Here is an 8,273-nt window from a genome sequence, read left to right as displayed (position 1 = left end):
ATATATATATATATATATATAGTAATGCAAAGAGATATTTTAATAATAGTTTCTTTAAAAAAAAATCATTTAAATTATGACTTGTCAACGGGAAAATTTGGCAAAATCACCTACTGGAATTGAACCTCCTGTCTATTATATACCGAACAACCAAAATAAAAATACTTCTGATCTTAATTGTGAAGATTAAAAGTTTTAACCGAACAAGTAAGAAAGTAAATATTATTCGGTTCGTTTGAATCAATAGCGATTTCGATAATGAATATTTAAGAAGCAGCTAATATGTAAATTGAGTTATAAATAATTCCTTATGTATTCACTATAATAATTTCAACTGTCGACAGTTGTCAGATTAGTTTAGATAATGATTGTCACTGTTGTTATTTATAAAGCAGAAATGAGATGCGATATCCGTGGGCAATTTATTCCAACGTTGTCGTCGACAAGTTGTGTTTTACACAATATATAAAGAACTACTATTTATTGCTTCACTTACTTTGATGTAAATTCTTATATATCTATTTTCAACATTTTTTTATCGATGCTTTAATCGATCTAAATTTAAAAAAAAAATAGTTGCTCCCTCGAGAGATATCAATTATCTAGACTTTTCCAGAGGGACTTTCGGATAATTTCCAGAAGTCCCTGGCCAGACAATCCTACGGAAAGGCTCATCCGGTTCGAGATGAAACCGTTCTGGATGCATCCGTCCAGTACCCAGGCAATGTTGATTTGTGGAGATTTGTCGAGCAGCTGTTGTCGCGTATAGAATAGATGTGACTATCGGCCATATCCATCGAGATGATCGCTCCGCTACATTCTTTTGGCAGGGAAGGAAGGTAGTTTTTCTCCGTCTTTTAGCTATGGCGAAAGAGGTTGTATGAAGGGCCTACTACAAATATGATCCTTTAAGGTAGAATTTACTGAGAAGAGAGGAGCATGTACCATGGTGCACCTGGTGAGTAGAGTGACATGAAATCTCTGTGGTTTCTTAGTCGTCCGTTGTTTGCATTTTATTATTTAGGCGCATTTTAATGCACAGCCCCACTGTCCCTCGTCTGGAAATTTTACGGCTTCATTTAATTTAACAATCTTGGGTCTAAAAAGTATTCTTGAGAAAAATGCACTTAAGGTCATACTCTGCTGTTTTTAAATAGATTCGATTGTCAGTAGATAAGCATGCTAATAAAGCACAAGTTGGGCAATACTCGGTTAAAGCTCTATTCATACATATAGATATGATTTCTTGGTCATTAACAGTCAGATATTTCTGCCATTGATTTAATCATTTCTCTGACGGGATGATAAATACTGTCAACCAACAGAATTTGCGGCGTCGTCAATTTGTAGACCCCGAAAGCTTGTAATTGCGACTTTTCAAAACATTTGTCAAGTCATTTTTCTACAAAAATAATTATTTTTCGGAAACAAAAACAACATAGAAATAATGGAATACTAAAAGAATAATATAAATGGCATCCATACGGCGGTGGGCTGGCAGAAACGTTAGCACGCCGGACGAAATGCTTAGCAGTATTTTGTCTGTCTTTACGTTCTGAGTTTAAATTCCGACGAGGTGACTTTCCCTTTCATCCTTTCGGGGTCGATAAATTAAGTACCAGTTGCGCACTGGGGTCGATCTAATCGACTAGCCTCCGTCCTCAAAATTTCGGGCCTTGTGCCTAGAATAGAAAAGAACATTAATTCTTCAGTTAACATATTAATTATTTCAGTTTCATTATTTTTTCATGAAATAGAAAGACCCTATTAAGATAATGGCGTTATTTCAATCGTGTTTTTCTATTACACGATCTTTGTTGAAATATCTGGTAGAAGACTCTTTTGTTGAACACAGTCATACAAGAAGCGTTCAGCCCAGTTAAAAAGGAGACGATATAACTTAACAAACATAATGGCTTCTGGTTTATTAGCGAGGTTTGTGATAACATGGAACTTTTTTAAAGCTAATGTAAGACATGCCATGCTTATTCACATTCTGTATGGTCTAGGAGCAGACACAAATGTGTTTTCTATATGTCTATAGTGGCTATAAAATATAATTGGTTCTGTTTTGAATACAAAGGATGATAACACCAATTTTTCACATCAAACGACGACAAAGGAAACTAGCAACATCTAATCCATCTCCACAAATGAAACAACTTGGAAAAAAGAAATATGAAGGCCAAATATAAAAAAAGTATGTATTTATATAGAAGAACATAATAACGCTAATAACAACAAACATAGACCGAGAAAACAAAACAACCTCTATACACAACCTGTAGAAATAGTAAGCAAATCTCTCACATCTGAGAGACTTAAAGAAAACAGGTCACACCTGAGCTGAAAAAATGAGATTATCTTTACAAATAAGCTATACAGCTTATATTAAATTTGGCTTTGTGCATTCTCTGGTCAACTCTGATCAAATGAATCTAGAGCTATCATGATCATCGTGTTAATTTTCCACACACAATTCGCCCGAAACCCATCATATCATAAATTCATTTTTGCAAAGAGAGTTGGATGGATGCAATTTGAGACAAAGTTGATTATTATTTCTAGCAGTTCAAGCTGTCTCATAGAACTCCTTTGATTGGTTCATCAAAGATATGGTACACATACATATATATATTGTATGTGTATAAGAATATACGTTTAAAATATAAATGTGTTTTCTAATTCTGGTTGAAGTAATACTATTTAATATATATATATATATATATATATAAGAAATAATTGAGATTCAATTGAATTAGGTACTTAAGTTGAAGCACCAAGTCAGTGCGGAATTATCCGTACAACTCAAAGGTGAACAAAATCAAAATAAGCAATGATATCCTGTTGCTTATTTTGATTATATATATATATATATATATATATACACTTTCTGTTGGATATTCGGATAGTTTTCTTCAAGAAGCTGGTGATGCTAAAACCAGCCTGATGCAATAGTATCAATAAACATAACGAGCACTTTCACTACATTGGTAGCAAGTAGAGCAACACCACTAAGTACAGTTTCTGTAAATTTCTTATGGCTGTTCAATACAAATTAATTGAAGGCCTCTGTTTATACACAAATAGAGTGGAATGTTCCGTTGTTCTAATTAAATGAGAATACATTTCTACTTTGCATAAAATAAGGATTCAACATATCACACAATTATCGAATCTTCTCATTTCTCAATTAAGGTCTTATTGATTAACAATACTATCTTAGCTTTGGCACAGGCATTCTGCCCGATCACCAATTAGAAAAACTGAAACCCCACCATTTTGCCAAGCCTTGCCAACACACGCCGTCACTAACTTCAAAGTCTGAAATACAACTAAGCGCTAATTGCCTAAACAAAAGAACTTTATGTCTATCAAGTGCTGAACATTGGTTTCAATTGATTCAGACCCGGAAATTTGGCTCCAGGATCACAAGTTCATATTCTGCCAAATATACATCTGCCTAAGGCTCCACAACTGATGAAAGATTTTCTAATATTCTTATTGAAGTTCTTTTTCTATCATTCTCGTTATTTCTTCTTCTTCTTCTTCTTCTTCTTCTTCTTCTTCTTCTTCTTCTTCTTCTTCTTCTTCTTCTTCTTCTTCTTCTTCTTCTTCTTCTTCTTCTTCTTCTTCTTTGTTTGACTTTGGCTTTATATTTTTACATCTTGGCTCCAAGTGTCAGCCAGAGACCTCAAGAGACAACAGGCTAGAAGTTCAAGTTGGTGTTATGCCTAGGGTGCCAGTTTCATTATTTGATTTATTAATATTATTTTTGTTCTCAGATATTAGAAACAAATATTGAACGTCTTCATCTGGTTGACCAAATAATCTTGTTTTTGGCCAATTAAGGAATTTGTTGCTGCATTCAAAACTATGCGAAATTGACAAGGGGACAACATACTTTCTAAATTTACGATAAATTATTAAACAAAACTTTTTAGGAATTCTGTATGGTACCTCAACAAAGAGGTTGTGCTCAGTTTCATTAGTTCCGTTTTACGCAGAGGATAAGCGCTGATGTTTTAAAGTCATATTTTTATTCTATTGCTTTTGGGGAACTGCTAAGTTACGTGTAAGGAAACAAAACAACATCAGTTGTCCAGCGGTGTGGGCATCCACACAGTTTCTGTCTCCTAAATTAACTCACGAGGCATTGGTCTCTCCTAATCTGTGGGTACTGTGCAGTGGGTACCACGCAGTGAGTGTCAGTTTAGTGGAAATTAAGAAGAAACTGCGAGGCAGCAACACGAGCTTCTTGATCAGACTGCTGTGTGCCTGCGGTTATATAAATGATGAATGATTCTTAATAACACAAACTTTACATCTTGCAATCGTTATTACATACAAAACTTAATGGGTGGGATTGAATGAACAGAACTGTTTATTTGTTCAGATTGGCAGGTTGACTACATTGGGTTTTATCCAAGGCGAGATTGTTCCTAACTATTCTTATTAATGAGTAGTACAAAATCCAACGTACACCGTCAATTTTTAATGTATGTGCATGTGTGCGTGTGTGTGCATACAGAACACGCACAAAACACACGTACATACATGAATGAATGTAATGTATGTATGTATGTATGCATGTTCACAAATGCCATAAAGAAACTTGATGGACAATACAAACCACAAACGAAATTTCGCCCCTTTTCCCTTCTTACACTGTATCCACCGCATCTCCATTTCAAACTATTTATTACTGTCTCCCTCCTCTCTTTTTCTCATTATTTTTTGTTTTACAATATATTTATCCTTCTGTCATTGCGTGTACTCCCATTTCCCATTTTTATCTTGGTTCCTCTATATTTATTTTTCTTATCTGTCAGTGTTATTGTACCGTATTTCATCAAAGAATACTAGTATTATCCATTTCGTCTCTTCGTAACCGCCTTTAATATCTCCAGACATGACAGGAAACTTCAAGATATGCTGAAGTCAGAAATATACGTTGAGAACTATATCGCAGTGTGAATACATACTGTGTCAATCTAAAATCTTACATTTTGCTAATACACTGGCTTAAACAAGATATACAACTTTAAAAAAAAAAACAGAAAAGACTATATCATCATGTGTTCTTTCATTCGGAGTTTAAGGAAGACATAGGTTGATGATACATGCAACATACTTTCTAGATTTTGTTGAAGAAAACAATGGAAGGATCTTAATAGAAAACTGAGGATAATCATTAGTTTGAGGAGTAGCTTATCACAGTAATATGTAGAAACGAGTTCCGCACCTCTGTTTCGTACATTTATATACAATGTGTACTACTTTAAATATATATCTGGCAATATTAATAATAATCCTTTCTACTAAAGACACATGGCCGGAAATTTTGGTGGTGGGTGGGGAGAGGACAGTCCTTTACACAAACTCCAGTGTTAAACACAGAACGTACGTAAAGACAAACGAAATACCGCTAAGCATTTCGCCCGGCGTGCTAACGATTCTTTTCTACTCTAGGTACAAGGCCCGAAGTTTTGGGGGAGGGGACCAGTCGATTAGATCGACCCCAGTGCGCAACTGGTACTTAATTTATCAGCCCCGAAAGGATGAAAGGCAAAGTAGATCTCGGCAGAATTTTGAACTCAGAACGTAAAGACAGACGAAATACTGCTAAGTATATTGCACGACGTGCTAACGATTCTGCCAGCTCGCCACCTTTTCAATAACAATAACAATAATAATAATAATAATAATAATAATAATAATAATAATAATAATAATAATAATAAGACCTGAGAATCGAGATCGCTAAGATGTGGCAGCTACGAGAGTCGAACATAAAGGTTATCCATACTGTCATCGGAGCATTGGCTTCAATACCACCCAGTCTGAAAAAAACATCTGAAAACCTTAGAAATACCCTACAATCTAGATGTATTACAAAAGTCGGCATTACTGGGAACTGCACGCATATTGCGTAAAGTACTGTTTGTCTGACGTCCTTGTGACTTGACAAACAGTACAAACCCCCAGTAAACACAATATCTTCAATGAACAACCTCACGATATTGTATACTATGTGACGTCTATAATAATGATAATAATGATAATAATAATAATAATAATAATAATAATAATAATAATAATAATAATAATAATACCAGGAAACCCCAAAATGGCTGAAGTTCAAAAGATAGTGCTCATGGAAACTGCCCATATCCTACGTAAAATACTGTCTATGTGATCTCAAATTTTAAAGCAAACACATAATTTTCTTATGGTTTCTTAAACATTCACTTGAACAAAACTGTACAAATCCAAATATATGGTACCCTAGGCATAACACCTACATGAACTTCTAACTTGTTGTCTCTTGAGGTCTCTGGGTGAGACTTGGATCCAACTTGTACAAATGCAAAACAAAAGTCAAACATAAAATAATAATAATAATAATAATAATGACAAGTACCATGTACACATAACATTAGAAGATGTAATTATACAGGTATTAAAACTGCGAAGCTGGAAAGAGACAAGACCAGACGGGATCCAAGGTTACTAGCTGAAGTAGTTTAGGTCAACACACAAACGAATTATGATGCAATTAGACAATTGCCTACATAGTGGTGCATTTCCGGAATAGCTTGTAGAGAGAAAGAAGCATTGTTGATGAAAGATTGGTCAAATGGCATTGGGATTAATAATTACCGGCCCATCACGTGCCTTAGCGTCTTATGGAAAGTGCTAAGTGGCATCGCCCACAGAGAAAAGTATATTTTCCTTGCGGAAAACAATCAACTTCCGGTAGAACATAAAAGATGCCGAAAAGAATCCAAAAGTAGCAAGGTCCACCTTGTGATAAACGAGTGTACGGGAGTGCATCAACAGTGGAAGGTGAAATATGGTAGAGCATCTGGTAAACAGCAAGCAAGACCTAGTTCAGTATGCTGCTAATGCAGAAGGATTTACCAGCAATGGATTTGAGAGTGTTAATGTATTTTACTCCGTGTGGGAATTACAAGGTCAGTTCCAACGTGAAACTAACAACTTAAAAGATTAGGAAGCCTCATGGAGGTGACTCAGCAAGGTGACTTTATAAAGAAGACTGAAAGCTTAATCAACGCTGCCCTAGACCAGGCATTGAATACTAACTCAGTGAAAAGAAACATATACCACATATGTGCAACAAACCTCAGAATGTGTAGGAAGAAGGTCGGAAGCGTGATTCCCATTGCTAGTGCTTACGAAAGTCTTGCGCAGAAAGAGTAGAGACGCAGACACGATCAAGTAGGCCAAAACATTCACTGGTTACTATGCCAGACACGAGGTTTCGGTATGGATACGAGCTTGGTTCCAACATATACCGGAAAAGGTAATTGACGAAAAGAGTGAGGTAAAGAACTTGACTTTCACACAGACAATAATTTTTAGGTGGGATAAAGAAGAATGCTTTAATAATTGGTATGGCAATGCCAGGAGATCGACATATTACCATCAAAGAAAGACAAAAGGTTGATGAATATGGAGACCTGAGAATTGAGATCACCAAGATGTGGCAGCTGCAAGAATCAAACATAAAATTCGTCTCTGTTGTCAATGGAAACGTTGGGTTCGATACGATTGAACCTGAAGAAACATCCGGAAACTTTAGAAATACCTTACAATGTTGGTGTACTGCGAAAATCGGCTTTACTTGGAACACACGTATACTGCGTTAAAGTACTGTCTGAAGTATTTGTTGTGATTTGACAGACAGTGCAGACCACCGGTACACACAACATCTTCAGTCTACAAAATCACAGTATTGGATGCTGTGCGATGATAGTGTGTTGAGTAATTTATTTTCTCCTAGGTAGCAACGGCAAATCTCTAGATGCGGGAGCAATACTACATCCTGGGTTGTTGTTAGTTTTGTAGCGAGTCATCAACTGATGGGAATAAAATATTTTCTGATCTTAAAGGGCCAATGGCTTTACTAGTCGAAACTTTGAAGTCATAGTCAATTATATGCTTGATTAAGAATAATAAATTTGTACTCTACAAAACTGTAAAGTGGCCCCTTAGCTTATTTTTTTCTTTTGACAAAAGAGAAGAACAAGCAGTAATGGACACACACACACACACACACACACACACACACACACACACACACACACACACACACACACACGCACACACACATGTATATATACATACACGCACATATATGTATAGATATGAGTGTATGTGCGTATGAAAAATATATGTTCGTATGGCTGTTTATATTAGTGTATATTTATATATATTATATCATATTATATTATATATTATATTATATT

This window comes from Octopus bimaculoides, chromosome 7 (assembly GCF_001194135.2).
Source record: "Octopus bimaculoides isolate UCB-OBI-ISO-001 chromosome 7, ASM119413v2, whole genome shotgun sequence".
In the NCBI taxonomy this organism is placed as follows: domain Eukaryota; kingdom Metazoa; phylum Mollusca; class Cephalopoda; order Octopoda; family Octopodidae; genus Octopus; species Octopus bimaculoides.
The sequence above is the reverse complement of the archived record's forward strand: the minus strand, read 5'-3'. Positions refer to the sequence as shown.